At 36.6% G+C, this 15,696-nt stretch overlaps 1 protein-coding gene across 1 annotated transcript in view; it reads left to right on the forward strand.

Annotated features, from left to right (window-relative positions):
- ACER3 (alkaline ceramidase 3) overlaps window positions 1-15,696 on the forward strand; it is a 162,595-nt gene that overhangs the window by 72,802 nt on the left and 74,097 nt on the right. The window lies entirely within an intron of this gene.

Here is a 15,696-nt window from a genome sequence, read left to right on the forward strand (position 1 = left end):
ACAGAAAACATGATGGATATAGTAATTACCCTAATTTGATCACTGTACATTATATGTATCAAAACATCACTATGTACTCCATGAATATGTACAATTATTTGCCAATTAAAAAATAAAATTTAAAAAATTCCAAAAAAAACCCAAAGAAAACAGTAATGTCCATGAAGTAGAAATATTAAAGCAACATTCTTTGATCACAGTGCATCTACACTAGAAATCAACAACTAAAAACTAGAAAAAGGCTTCTATTTGAAATTATAGAATCTTCTATTTATTATTGGTTAAAAGGGAAAATGGAAACTGAATTATGGAATTTCTGAAATATATTTGCAGTGAAAACTCTGCATATCAGAATCTATGGGGATTTATTTCAAACAGCCATCAAGGATACTTCATAGACTTAAACATTTAATGAAAATAAAAGAGAAAATGTGAAAGGAGAAAATTTAATTAAAACCTCAACTCAAAAGGTAATTAAACAAGACAACAAAGTAAACCAAATGAACATTAAAAGGAGGAAATTATCAAGATAAAAGCAGAAATTAACAAAATAGAGACATAAATCAGTGGTACCAAGAAAAAAATAACATAAATGACTCTAATAAAAATACCAATAAGCTTTTTTCTCCTTTGAATTAGACAAGTTGATAGTAAAGTCTGTATGAAAAAATAAACATGCGAGGATATCTAGGAAATCCCTAAAAAATAGGAGAGCCCTGAGGGAGTACTAGCCCTACCAGATATGAAAACAAATTATTAGAATAGTATAGCACTGATATTCCAATAGACCATACAGTGGAGTTTTTAAAAAGTACAGAAATAGACCCAAACCTATATTGGGGTTTAGTATAGCACTGATACAAAAGTAATTCCTAAAACAACAACAAAACACCCTGTATTCGTTTGTTTTCATGCTGCTGATAAAGACATACCCGAGACTAGGAAGAAAAAGAGGTTTACTGGACTTACAGTTCCACATGGCTGGGGAATCGTGGCCTTACAATCATGGCAGAAAGCAAGGAGGAGCAAGTCACTTCTTACATGTATGGTAGCAGGCAAAGAGTAGATTAGAATTAGAATAGTATAGCACTGATATTCCGATAGACCATACAGTGGAGTTTTTAAAAAGTACAGAAGTAGACCCAAACCTATATTGGGGTTTAGTATTAATAAAGATGGCATCTCTAGTCACTGGGGCAAAGATGATGTGTTTTAATAATTGATGCTGAGGAAAAGAATTGGATGTATGCCTTATACATAAGAATAAATTCTAAATTGATAAGAAGGCTAAAAGTAAAAATAAAAATCTTACAACTACTAGGAGAAAACGTGTGTGCATTCTTACATGGGGAAGAATCTTTGGGGAAAGACTTTCTATGATTCAAAATTCAGGTATAAGAAAGGAAAAGGTTGACAAATTATGTAAAATAAAAAAACTTGTTATATAACATTTACGTTGTATTAAAAAATAAAGTCGCTTTTGCATGACAAAAAATAGCATAAGCAAACTCAAAAGCAAAAGGCCACATGGTAAAAATATTCACAAGAAAAGGTTTAATATCCCTAATATACAATTTTTCTTTTCTTTCTTTGTTTTTTTTTTTTTTTAAGACAGAGTCTCGCTCTGTTGCCCAGGCTACAGTGCAGTGGCGCAATCTTTGCTTGCTGCACCCTCCCCCTCCTGGGTTCAAACAGTTCTCCTGCCTCAGCCTCCCGAATAGCTGGGATTACAGAATGCGCCACCATGCCCAGCTAATTTTTGTATTTTTAGTAGAGATGGGATTTCCCCATGTTGGCCAGGCTGGTCTTGAACTCCTGACCTCAAGTGATCTGCCCACTTCAGCTTCCCAAAATGTTGGTATTACAGGCATGAGCCACTGTGCCCGGCCAATAATTTTAAGCATTGAATTATAAAAAGATGAAAAATTCAATAGGAAAAAGTGGTCAAAGACAGAAAATTCTCCAAGAAAGATATAAAAAATAGCTCACAAGTATAAGAAAAAATATTCAGTTTACTTAATAAGAGAAATGCTAATGAAAACTACACTGATACATTATTTCTCATTTATTAGATGGGCAAAGTGTCAGACTCTTGACAACACTATTTTGGCAAGGCTGTGGGAGAAATAGGCATTCTTCATGCATTGCTGATGAGAACACAAAGTTTTTGAAGCTGAATTTGGCAGTATCTGACAACTATATATGCATTTATCCTTTGACTCAACAATCATACTTCTAAGAATTTTCTGTGAAGATATGCCATCAACAGTTCAAAATTAAATGTACACAAGGTTACTGCAGTATTATTTGTAATTACAAAATAATGTGAACAGACTTACGAAAATTGGTTGAATAAACTGGTATATGTACATCATAAGTACCATGAAGATGTAGAAAGGATGAGAAATGTCACTGAACTGATATGGATATGTTAAGTAAGTAAAAGATGAGAATGTAAAATAATATTTAAAAAGTTGGTATACAACTTTTTTGCTAGTAAAAAGAAAATATACACATTACTTATTTTTTCAAAAAATAAGATGAACCAGAAAATAATGAAACTGTCTACTGCAGGGGGTGGGTAGAAATGGTGTGGAAAAGATAGAGGAGAGAGTGACACTTCTGAGTATGTATGTTTGTATTTTTACTTCAAAAGTATGTTACTATTTCACATATTCAAAAATGTAACTAGATTATCCAGACTAAATCTGATTAACTTTTGAAATAGTATTATTATTACATATCCCCAATCTGAAAACAAAAGAAAACCTCGCTTTGCTATGTTTATTTACTATGTGTTTATTGTTGGTAGTGGTATAGGTATAGCAGTTCTGAAGCTGTCTTTGTATGCATTTTAGGATTTTGTTTTTTGGGGTTGTTTGTTTGTCGTGGTTGCTGTTTTGAGACAGGTTCTCACTCTGCCGCTCAGGCTGGAATGCAGGGGTGCAATCATGGCTCTCTACAGCCTTGACCTCAGGGTTCAAACAATCCTCCCACCTTGGTCTTCCTAGTAGTTGGGACTTCAAGCATGCATCACCATGCCTGGTTAATTTTTGTATTTTTTTGTAGAGATGGGATTTCACCATGTTGCCCAGGCTGGTTTGGAACTCCTGGGCTCAAGCAATTCGCTCACGTTGGCCTGTCAAAATGCTGAGATTACAGGCTTGACCCATTGCATTAGAAAAGCAAATGAAAAACTTTTTTTTGAGACAGGGTCTTGCTCTGTCACCTAGGCTGGAATGCAATGGTACTATCACGGCTTACTGCGGCCTCAACCTCCCAGGCTGAAGCAATCCTTCCACCTCAGCCTCTGAAGTAGCTGGGACTACAGGTGTGCACCACTACACCCGGCTTATTTATTTATTGGTAGAAACGGGTCTCCCTATGTTGCCCAGGCTGGTCTTGAATTCCTGGCCCCAAGAAATCTTCATGCTTCAGCCTCCCAATGTGTTCAGATTACAGGTGTGAGCCAGCAGGTCTGGCCTTGAAAACCTATATTGATATTGTTAGGAGCTAGGATTCTCACTGTGGAAGAAGGGAGATACAGATTTGGATGAGCGAAGGCAAGGAAAAAACCCTGTGGTACTGGATTGGAGTTAGAGGTATCAGCATGCTTTTTTTTATTGATTTCAAATGCTCTATTGTCTGAAAGGGCCTGGGAGCAATGACGGCTTAGTAGCAACGAACATACCTATTAATAGTGCTAGGCTTTGGTTTTTAAGTCTTTCTGCACTGAAAGGAACCAAAACTTCTTGGAGAAGTGGCCAATTTTTGGGCTAAGGCAAGGAAAGTACAAGATAAGCCTGGAACGTCTTGTCAGAAAGTAAGAAAGTGCTAAAGAAAAAAAAAAAAATGAGGGAATCATGTCAAAGTAACACAGAAGGCAGTTTGGCCAAACCAAGACAATCTGAACTTAATAATCTGAAAAATAACAGTAATAGATTTTAACATGTGGTATAAAAAAAATCCATGAGTTCCTATGATCCTAAAAAACACAAATGGGGTGAGAAGAGAAAGCTTTAAACAAGTAGAATGCCAACTAATAAATGTAAACAGAATGATAAAATAACTGATTTAGGCAAGAGTCATCAGTGAATATAAAACTATTGGGTCAGAGTGTTTGGTCAACAAGATAATTACAACTTCACAGTATCTCCTCACAGATTACTCATTATTTACAAAGGGAAGAATGTTAACAGTGGGGAAATCTGGCAGATACCATCTTGTTTACAAGTAATCAAAGTTAACCACATTAATAATGGTACATCCAGCCTGGGCAACATAGTGAGACCTTGTCTCTGCAAAACAAAAATCTTTTAAATTAGACAGGCATGGTGGTGCATGCCTGTAGTCTCAACTAGTCAGAAGGCTGAGGCAGGAGGATTCCTTGAGTCGAGGAGGTGGAGGCTGCAGTGAGCCAGGATTGTGCCACTGCACTCCAGCCTGGTGACAGAGTGAGATGCTATCTCTAAAAAACAAACAAACAAAAACAAAGGTACAAACTGACAGCAGGTTCTTCCTGGTGTGATATACCGAAAAGGAAACATCATTATACAGTATTATTGCCAAAAGTGCTGAATGAAATTAAGAGAATATAACCAGAAAAAAACAAATTGAGGAGCAATTTATAAAACAACTGTCCTGTGTGCTTCTAAAATGTTAGTGTCATGAAAAACAAATAATTCATCTTGAATTGTTCCAGATTAAAAGAGACATGACAGCTAAATGCAATATGTAATCACAGATTAGATTCTGGGTTGGGGCATGAGGGGAAGAAGCTCTACAGGGACAATATTGGATGAATCAGTGAAAGTTGAATAATGACTTTACAATAGATAATAATACTACATTAATGATAAATTTCCTGAATTTGCTTATTATAATATGATCATATAAGAGAATGTCCATGCTTAGGAGATACATCCTGAAGTATTTAGAGGTAAAGAGTCATGCTCTCTGCAACTTACTTTCACATAGTTGAGCAAAATAACAATATGTTTATTGCTTTATTTTAGATACTTAAATTTTTTTTTTTTTAAATAGAGATGGGTTCTCACTATGTTGGCCTAGGTTGGTCTTGAACTCCTGGCCTCAAGCAGTCCTCCCACCTCAGCCTCCCAAAGTGCTAGGATTACAGGCATGAGCCACCGCACCCAGCCAACTTTTTAAATATATTGAGAGATAAAGATAAAATGTAAAATGTTAATAATGAGTAAACCTAATTTAAGGGTGTATAGGAGTTCATTGTAATACTTTTGTAACTTTTTTTTCTAAATGGGAAATGGGTTAAAATATTTTTTAAATAAAATGTGTAATTGTTTTAAAAGAATTGTTGAACATTTTAAAAGATTTATTGGTATACTGTCATCAACCATAAGTACATATAGACAATAGTATGTATAGTCTATAGTATACCAAGCAACTTAACAATGAATGAGAGTTTTGGAATAAGTAAAGCTAGGAACAGAAGTGGGTAGCGATTATAGGAGTATTTTTCTGACTTAACAATCCTTCTCTTCTTATCCACCAACTCTGGTGGTAAATGACTTCTTCCTCTATGCTACTTCTATACCTTACTCTTACTTTTTGGATTGCAGTTATATCACTGTATGTGGTACTGTCATAATCTGTTTTTAAGTATCTGTCCCTTCTATAAGACGAAGCTTCCTAAAAGTAGGGTTGAGTTTTATTCTTCTGGATTTTCTGCATGCAGCAATACCTGGTACAAACTAAACACATGTGAATGTTCGATGGATAAGTGAATGAAAAAAAATGAATGCTTTATTTTAAACACCTCTAAACATTAGGCAAATTTTGCTAAAACTTCTTATATTCTTGTTTGAATTTTACACTGAGTTAAGTCTCCCCACCAAATATGTGTGTGTATAAACACACACACACACACACAGACACACACACACACACACACAGAAAGCAGAGAAGAGAAGGGGAGAAGAGAGAGAAACACAACTTTACCTGGAAACAGAGATTTTATTTCAAATCAAGGATATTTGCTGAATACCATAACAAGATTTTCAGTTTTTTATTTTTTGACAAAAACCCATAACAACTGCTTAACTGATATGCACTTAGTTGTTGGTGTTGAAAGAGATTTTGTAGAAAGAAGTGGGAATTTCGGCTTTGTGGAGAAATATTTCAGAAACAGACAATAATTTATGAGGTTTCTGGTTTAGAGCATAGATCCACTAAGAATTTAGTCATTTTAAAATTTATTTGAAAAATATTTACTGAATATCTATTATGTGCTAGTTATAATTCTCAAAACCAATGTTCATTGGAGCTTATAGTCTAGCATGGGGAGACAGAAATTAATTAGATAATTTTAATTTTTTATTTTTATTTATTATTATTTTTTGAGACAGAGTCTTGCAGTATAGTTTGAAGTCAAGCAATATGATGCCTCCAGCCTGTTCTTTTCACTTGAGGCAATATGATGCCTCAGCCTTGTTCTTTTCTCTTTCACTTAGGATTGCTTTGGCTATTCTGGCTCTTTTTTGGTTTCATATGAACTTTAGAATAGGTTTTTTCTAATTTTGTGGAAAATGACAATATTTTGATAGGGATTTCATTGAACCTGTAGATTGATTTGGGCAGTATGATCATTTTAATGATATTAATTCTTCCAATCCATGAGCCTGGGATGTCTTTCCATTTGTTTGTGTCCTCTACAATTTGTTTCATCAGTGTTTTGTAATTTTCCTTGTAGAGCTCTTTTATCTCCTTGGTTAAATATATTTCTAGGTATTTTATTATTATTATTATCATTATCATTATTTAACTACTGTAAATGGAATTGCTTTCCTGATTTGGCCCTCCAATAGATCATTGTTGGTTTATAGAAATATTATTGATTTATGTACATTGATTTTGTATCCTGAAACTTTACCGAATTCATTGATCAAATCTGAGAGTCTTTTTGGTGGAGTCTTTAGGATTGTCTGGATATAAGATCATATAGTCAGCAAACAGGGCTACTTTGACTTCTTCTTTTCCAATTTGGATGTCTTTTATTTTTTTCTTTTGCCTGATTGCTCTGGCTAGAACTTCCATACTATATTGAATAAGAGTGGTGAAAGTGGGCATCCTTGTCTTGTTCCAGTTCTTAGAGGGAATGCTTTCAACTTTTCCCCATTAAGTAGTATGATGTTGGCTATGGATTTGTTGTATATGGCCTTTATTATGTTGATATATGTTCCTTCTATGCCTTGTTGAGGATTTTTGTTATGAAAGGATGTTGAGTTTTAATGGATATTTTTTTTGCATCTATTGAGATGATCATATGGTTTTTGTTCTTCATTCTTTTTATGTGATGATTTGCATTTATTGATTTGCATGTGTTGATTTTTGTATTTGCATATGTTTAACTATCCTTGCCTCCCTGGGATAAATGCCACTTGATCATGGTGTATTATGTTTTTGATGTGCTGTTGGATTTGATTTGTTAGTATTTTGTTGAGGTTTTTTATGTCTATGTTCATCAGAGATATTGGTCTGTAGTTTTCTTTTTTGTTTTTGTGTCCTTGTCTGGTTTTGGTACCATGGTGATTCTGGCTTTGTAGAATTAAGAAGAATTCCCTCCTCCTTGATTTTTTGGGGTAGTTTCAGGAGGATTGGTATTAGTTCTTCTTTGTATGTTTGGTAGAAGTCAGCTGTGAATCCATCTACTCCTAGACTTTGTTTTGTTGGGAGATTTTTTTTTTAAATCACTGATTCAATCTCACTAGTAATTATTGATCTATTCAGGAGTTTCATTTCTTCCTGGTTTAATTTGGGGAGGTTGTATGTTTCCCAGAATTTATCTATTTCCTCTAGGCAGAGTGTATAGTTGTTTATAATAGTCTCTGATGATCTTTTGTATTTTTGTGGTTTCAATTGTAATGTCTCCCTTTTCATTTCTGATTTTTATTTGGATCTTCTCTCTTCTTGGTTAGTCTAGCTAGTGGTTTATCAATCTTGTTTATCTTTTCAAAGAACCAACTTTTCATTTTGTTGATCCTTTGCTTTTTTTGTTTGTTTGTTTGTTTGTTTCATTTATTTCTGCTCTTATCTTTGTTACTTCTTTTCTTCTGCTAACTTTGGGTTTGGTTTGTTCTTGTTTTTCTAGTTCCTTGAGGTGGGACATGAATTGTTAATTTATGATCTTTCTACTTTTTTGATGTAGGGTTTTAATGCTGTCAACTTCCCTCTTAGCACTGCTTTTGCTGTATACCACCAGTTTGGGTGTGTTGTTTCCATTTTCATTTACTTCAAAAGATTTTAAAATTTCTATCTTACTTCCTTCATTGGCCTAGCGATCATTCAGAAGCATGTTGTTTAATTTCTGTGTGTTTGTATAGTTTCCAGAGTTCCTTTGGTAGTGATTTCTAGCTTTATTCCACTGTGATCTGAGAAGGTACTTAATACGATTTTGATTTTTTAAAAAATTTTAAGACTTATTTTGTGGCCTAACATGGTGTATCTTATACAGTGTTCCATGTGCTGATGAAAATAATATATATTCTGTAGTTGTTGTGTAGAATGTTCTGTAAATATCTGAAAAGTGCATTTTGTCTAAAGTCCAGTGTTTCTTTGCTAATTTTATCTTGATGATCTATCTAGTGCGGTGAGTGATGTGTTGAAGACCCCCCCACCCACTATTATCATATTGCTGTATACTTCTTTCTTTAGGTCTAATAATACTTGTTTTATGAATTTGGGTGCTCTGATGTTGGGTGCATATATATTTAAGATTGTCATATTCTCTTGCAGAATTGATACCTTTATCATTATATAATGACCTTTGTCTTTTTTTTTTTTACTGTTTTTGATTTTAAGTCTATTTTATCTGATATAAGTATAGTTATTCCTGTGCACTTTTGATTTCTGTTTTCGTAGAATGTCTTTTTCCACCCCTTTACTTTCAGTCTATATGTGTCTTTATAGGTAAGGTGAGTTTCTTGTATGTAGATATAGCTGGATCATGCTTTCTAAAATCCATTCTGTCAATCTATATATTTTAAGTGGATCATTTAATCCATTTACATTCAAGGTTAATATTGATATGTGAGGCTTTGTTCCTGTCCATTGTTAATTGTTTTCTAGTTGTCTTTTTGTCTTTGTGGTTTAATGAAATTCTATTGTGTTCCCATTTGATTCTTTTCCTCCTTTGTGCAATTGTTTTATAAGACTTATGAGTTTTATATTTTCATGTGTTTTCAGGATGGTGATTATTGACCTTTCGTTTCCATGTTTAAGACTCCTTTGAGTATTTCCTGAAGGACCAGTCTAGTGGTAACAAATTCTCTCTGTGTTTGCTTCTCTGGGAAAGACTTTATTTTGCCTCCATTTGTGAAACTTATTCTGGCAGGATATAAAATTTTTGGCTGATTCTTTTTTTCTTTCAGCACTTTGATAATCCCATTCCATTCTCTTCTGGCCTGTAAGGTTTCTATTAGAAAGTCTGCTGTTAGTTTGATGGGGTTTCCTTTATATTGACTAGATGCTTTTCTCTTACTAATTTTAAAATTCTTTCTTTTACTTTGACTTTTGACATTCTGAATATAATATGCCATAGTGATGTCCTCTTTGCAGTGTATTTGCCTGGGGATTGCTGGGCCTCCTGAATCTGTGTGTCTAACTCTCTTGCTTGACTTTGAAAGTTTTTATTGACTATTTCCTTAAATATGTTTTCTGAACTTTTTGATCTCTCTTCCCCATTGGAATACTGATAATTTATAAGTTCAGTCACTTTATGTAGTCCCAGATGTCTTGAAGGTTTTGTTCATTCTTTTTTATTATTTTTTTCCCCTATTTTTGTCTTATTGGATTATTTCAAAAGACCTGTCTTCAAGTTCTGAGATTCTTTCTTCTGCTTGGTCTAGTCTATTATTGAAGCTTTTACATGTATTTTGTTGGTTTTTTTCAATGAATTTTTCATTTCCAGAATTTCTGTTTGGTTTTTGTTTAAGATATTTATCTCTTTGGTAAATTTCTCATTTATATCCTGAATTGTTTTTCTGATTTATTTGTATTGGTTCTCATATTTCTCTTGTATCTCATGGAGCTTCTTCAAAATCAATATTTTGAATTTTTTATCTGGCATTATTTTTGGTTGGGATCTGGTGCTGGACAACTGTTGTGGTCCTCTGATGGTGTCAGTTTCCTGCTTGTTCATGTTTCCCATGTCCTTCCATTGATATCTAAACATCTGGTTTAGTACTCACTTGTTCCAATTTTTTGAAATTGCTTTTGTAGGGCAGAATTTTTTCCTGAAGATAGATATATGTTGTTGGTTGAATAGGATGCTTTGGCTTTTATTTTGGGTGCCTGCAGTAGTGTGATCTTTGTATGACTTCTTTGGCAGTACACGGGTTCAGTGGTATCTGTTATTTCCTCTATGGCTTAGGGTATAGTTAGCTGAGGCAGTGGTGAAGTTTTGCTGGGGGCTTGGACACCCGCTGAGCCAGTATTCACACCCCACTGGTGGCAGAAGTAGGCTGTGTGTCTGCTTTTAGTCTCCAAAGCAGTATATGCTGGCACCAGTGTTAGTGGGTCCTGGAGGGCTGATTCTTGGGCCTGCACTTCACTTGCTTAGAAGCTAGTAGTGGAAGTACAGCTTCCAGGTATGTGGGCAGGTATGTGGGCAGGTTCTCAAACTCCTGGGCAGTTGGTGTGATATGGGTAATGGCAATAGTGGTAGTGGAGCAATCCACTGGGAGCCAAGTGGTCTTTGTTGATGTCGCTAGTAGCTGTGATGGGTTGGGCAGGCTAGTCCTCAGTCCCACAGCTGCCTGAAACAGGGTGATAGGTATTGTCCTAGTTATGAGCAGGAGAGTCTGTTTTCCCTGTGCCTCCCTCAGCTGGTTGGTGGTTGCAGCCGGGTAGCCTCAAACTCAGTCTGAGGGCACAGCCTTGCATTAAACTCTCAAAATGGTGCTAGCGGGGGAGTGTGACCAGGGAGGGCAAGGCCCCTCTCAGGTGCATAGCATGGGTAAATGTGAGGAGTGTGTTCTGCTCAAGTCTCAGTCTCACAGCAGTCTGTAGCAGAGCAGTGGGTATTATCCTTGGTACATGTAAGACAGCCTGATTTCCCTGTCCCTCCTCAGCCAGGCAGGAGATGCAGCCTTATCAGCTCGAACTGAGCCCAAGGGCAAGGCACAGCCCAGCATTAAACTTTCTAAATGATGCCTTGGACCTGCGACCCAGGAGGGAAGGGTGCATCCTAGGAAGGCAGCATGGGCAAGAAGCTGTGAGGAGTACGATCTGCTTGAGTCTCAGTTTCACAGCAGTCTGTAGCAGGGTGGTGGGTATTGTCCTAAGTATGAGTAGGAGAGCTTAGTTTCTCTGTCACTCCTTGGCCAGGTGGTAGCTGCAGCCACATCAGCCCAAACTCAGCCTGAGGGTGGAGCACAGCCCAGCATTAAACTCTCAATATGGTGCCTAGGGTGGGGATTAGGTAGGGCAGGGCCCCTCCCAGGTAAGCAGTGTGAGCTAGAGGCTCTGGAGAGTGTGGTCCACCTGCACCTCAGTCTCAACAATAGCCCCAAGCAGGGCAGTAAGGACCCTCCCAGGGGTACATGGGAGCACCCAGTCTCCCCTCCCCTCCTTGGAGCAGCGTAGCATCAACAGCTTCATCTGTAGGTTCCTGGTATCTAGGCTGTCACAATGGCATTTAGCCAACGCTGGTCTAGGCTTGGATGCCTGTGGAATTTCGCGTTGATTCCCTTTCTGGAGCAACATCTCTGGGCAATCTCCAGGTAGCTTTCTGTGTCAGGCCTGAGGCCCACAAGGGTTAAGGGGTTCTCCCTAGCCAAGATTGTAAAAGCCCATTTTGGAGTGTGGAACTCAGAGGGTTTCTCTCTTCTTGTTTTTCTACGTCCAAGACCCTCCCCAGGCTTTCAGTCAGTCCCTGGCTAGGTAAGTTGCCTTGAACCCTCTCTTTATTCACTTTTGGTGCATCATGTCACTTCTATGGTGAATCCTAGTGTTCTCTCCTAGACAATCTGTTTGAAAGGTATCTGCTTACTATTCTGGTTCCTCTCTGTGGAGGAGATACACACTACCTGTGTCTTGTCAGTCATCTCTCCCTCTTTTCCTTCAAAGTGCCTAATATTCTTAGGTACTGGCAATGAAAATATGAACAACACACCTTCCCTGAGCCAGAGGAATTTATGACAGTTCCCAAGAGGAGAGGGTACACTGCACTATGCAGGGCCTCATGGGGAAGCACCAGGACCCAAAGTGATTTTCATCAGAAAAGGACCATTGGAAATTCTTTGCATGGAGCAAGCTTAATTAAGTTTAGTGTGATCATATCTATAGTCTGTCACTGCCAGAGTAAATAAAAGTCATCTTAAGTGATCTTAACAACATTTTACGTCTTATCAAGGAGAAATTGAGTGGATGCTTTAGCATACTATATCCTGGTCTAATAGACTTTTAAATTGTAGCAATTACACTTAGTATTGAAATAGGCATCCAATCAATGTGCCATGGAAAGGATTTTTGGAAATCATTTTACAGCTTGCTTAGTAGCTCATTTATTTCCCCCTCTCTTTTTTAGTCCAATTTGCCAAAAATATTAGTGACCTCCTGTTTTTTAGTCTGCTAAATAGTAACATTGAAGAAAAATTGGGGGAAAGCAATGAAAAATATTCATAATCCCATCATCCAACAGAAATAATATTTTTATTTTTTGGTTAATAGTTCCAGTACTTGTGCATATGGAAGTATGATTTTCAGATAACTACATTTTGAATAAACATGTTTAACCTAGTAGCCCAAACCCAGGGACAGGACCAATCAGAGATGCAGAAACCACAGATAGCTAAGTAGCCCATGTAGTCAGTGAACAGGAAATGAAATGAGATGGCCAGGTACGTAGTTTGGTAGTATTGCCTAAGGCGGAAAGCAGGCAGCTGCAATGGCTCTTCATGTGGTTCCTATAGGCCTCAGTTGTGGCTTATGTTTCATAGGGTTTTAGGCTGGAGCTAGAATAAGACAATAATTGAATAACAAATTATTTTCTAAGAAAAAAGGTATAAAAGATTATAACATCTAGTCTCATTTTTGCTATTACCATTCTGTTATTGCTGTAGCTCCATTCTGGCTCACTCTCTCTCTCTCTGTGTGTCTGTGTGTGTGTGTGTGTGTGTTTGTGTGTGTGTGTAGGTGTGTAGGTTACTATAATAAGGTTACATACTAGTTAAAAGATAAAGTAGCGAATGATCTGTTCCCTTGAGGGTAGATGGGGAACAATTTAAAAAGCTCTTTTTAAATAGCCTAAATGGCTTCTTATCAGTATAAGGATAAAGTCCAAACTTCTTAGGACAACTTTCCAAGGTTCATGCTTTCAATTACTGCACTCTACTACCCCTCTAATATGATAGTGCATTTTGTTTCTATTGTGAATGCTATCTTCACTTGGAAAGCTACAGCCATGCATGCCCTGGAAGTCATAGTTGGCATTGTTTTGATAGTACTAATAACACTAAAACCTCTGAATATGTAGTGTAGATTTTATATCATATACCAGGCCGCTGATGCCTTGACACTTTATGGAAACATGACCTTCTCCTTGTATCATGTATTCTAGGTCCCTTCTTATGCATTATGGTAAACATGATGTGATTTAAAAGGAACTTGTAACTCTTGGGCTTTTAAATTTCTGTCATGGCAAATAAGCTAACTTGCTTCCAAAATCTAATTATGTCATCTTTGTACATGAATTTTTCATAGCTGGAGTTAGACTAGAAAATAAAATTCATTGATACCTATTGTATGCCAGACACATGGTAGATAATCCTCATAGCAACCTTTCATGACAAATATTATCCTTATTTTATAGCTAAGGCAACTGAGTCTCAAAGAGATTTAAGCAGCTTTCTAAAGTTAGTAATAAGTGATAAATCTGGGATTCTAGTCTAGGTCTGATCCCAAAACCCTTGTACACTATTTCCAGTGTGATCAGATGAGTCAAAATAAATGTGCATTAGAGCATATTTGTGTTTTATTGTAACCTTGAAAAACTTTGGCTGGTAGTTTGCCAAGATATCTGAATCCAGAGGTTCCAACTGAGTGAAATTCTGTCATACACTTGAGAAACTCTTAAAACTATAGTAAAGTGTGAATATGGACATCTGATTAGAAGATGCAGATGGTACCCTGACCTCCTTTTTCCAATTTCATTTCTATTTTGATTATATCTGTCTTCACTTTGGACATGACCATATGGGGAAACGTATCCCTATTACTTATTTTGTGGAGTGTGCTGGATAATTTCTACAGATATGAATTTTATATTAACTTTGATGTCACAAACAAGCAAGTCAAATGCAGCTGTTCATCATGATGAAATGTTGGCTAAAAGAGTCACCCTAATATTAATAAAATGTTTTATTCTTCATGTGACTAAATCTGTGCATGCAAGAAGAAGAAAGAAAAAATGCTTAGATTCCTTTTTTAAATTATCTCCAGAATTTCTAATTTTTATAAATTAAGGACCAATAAATCCCATTTTGTTTTCACACGTTTGACATTTGTTCCTTTGACTTAAATAACTTCTCCACTCTTTATTTTCCTATTTGTGGTGATTTGAATAATTTTTCAGAAAATATGTACTTTCTGATAAATTGTAGTGTGTCAATAATGAAAACTGTTCTACGGTGCTAAACTTCACCTGTTCTCCAGCCCTGCCTACCTCTTTCTATTCAACCATTTTCTGTTTAAGTGAGATCACCTATTTGAAAATCTATATTCCTTGGCACATGGGTTCTAATCTGGACTCTGTTTGCCTTGCTAGGTTCATCTTCCGTAACTCTCCCACATATACCCAACAGTTTAGCTATATCAAACTACTTGCTGTTTTCAGTACCATATGTATTTTCACATTTCTGCCTTTAACCTTCTTTGTCTGGTGAACTCTGCATAGCTATCACTTAGGACTCTGCTTTCTCTAGAAAGCTGCCTTTTAAATCTTCCTCAGTCTCCTGCTAGGATCAGATGACTTTTCTGCTCTCCCACAGAATACAGTGCATAATATAGCATTTAGTGCACCATATTGTAATTATCTGTGTACTTCCTAACTTTCTCCTAATATGCCTTAGAAGTCAAGAGGGAAAGTGGTAGAATATGAGGTTGGAGAGATTTGGGCAGGAGCCAGATCACCCAGGGCCTTACCATAAGCCAGAGTAGAGTCTAAAGTTTATTCTAAGAGCAATGGAAAGCCAATGGAGGGTTTTAAACAGGAGAGTGACATGATTATATATATATATATATATTTACACATATAAGTGTGTATGTATATTTATATCTAAATATAGATATAGATTTGAGGCAGGATCTCACTCTGTCACCCTGGCTGGAGAGCAGTGGTACAATTATGGCTCACTGCAGCCTCAATCTCCTAGGTTCAAGTGATCCTGCCACCTCAGCCTCCCTTGTAGCTGGGACCATAGGCGTGCACCACCATACCAAGCTAATTTTTTACATTTTTTGTAGAGACATTGTGTCACTATGTTGCCCAGGCTGAGCTGGTCTTGAAGTCCTGGGCTCAAGCAATCCCCCTGTCTTCACCTCCCAAAGTTGTAGGATTACAGGCATGAGCCACTGTGCCAGGCCCAGAATTTACAAAGGAAGAAAAAAGTTCCAAAGTTGATTTGGAGATTTTCTCTTGATAGCCTTGTTATAACCACAGAA

Source organism: Pongo pygmaeus, chromosome 9, assembly GCF_028885625.2.
Source record: "Pongo pygmaeus isolate AG05252 chromosome 9, NHGRI_mPonPyg2-v2.0_pri, whole genome shotgun sequence".
In the NCBI taxonomy this organism is placed as follows: domain Eukaryota; kingdom Metazoa; phylum Chordata; class Mammalia; order Primates; family Hominidae; genus Pongo; species Pongo pygmaeus.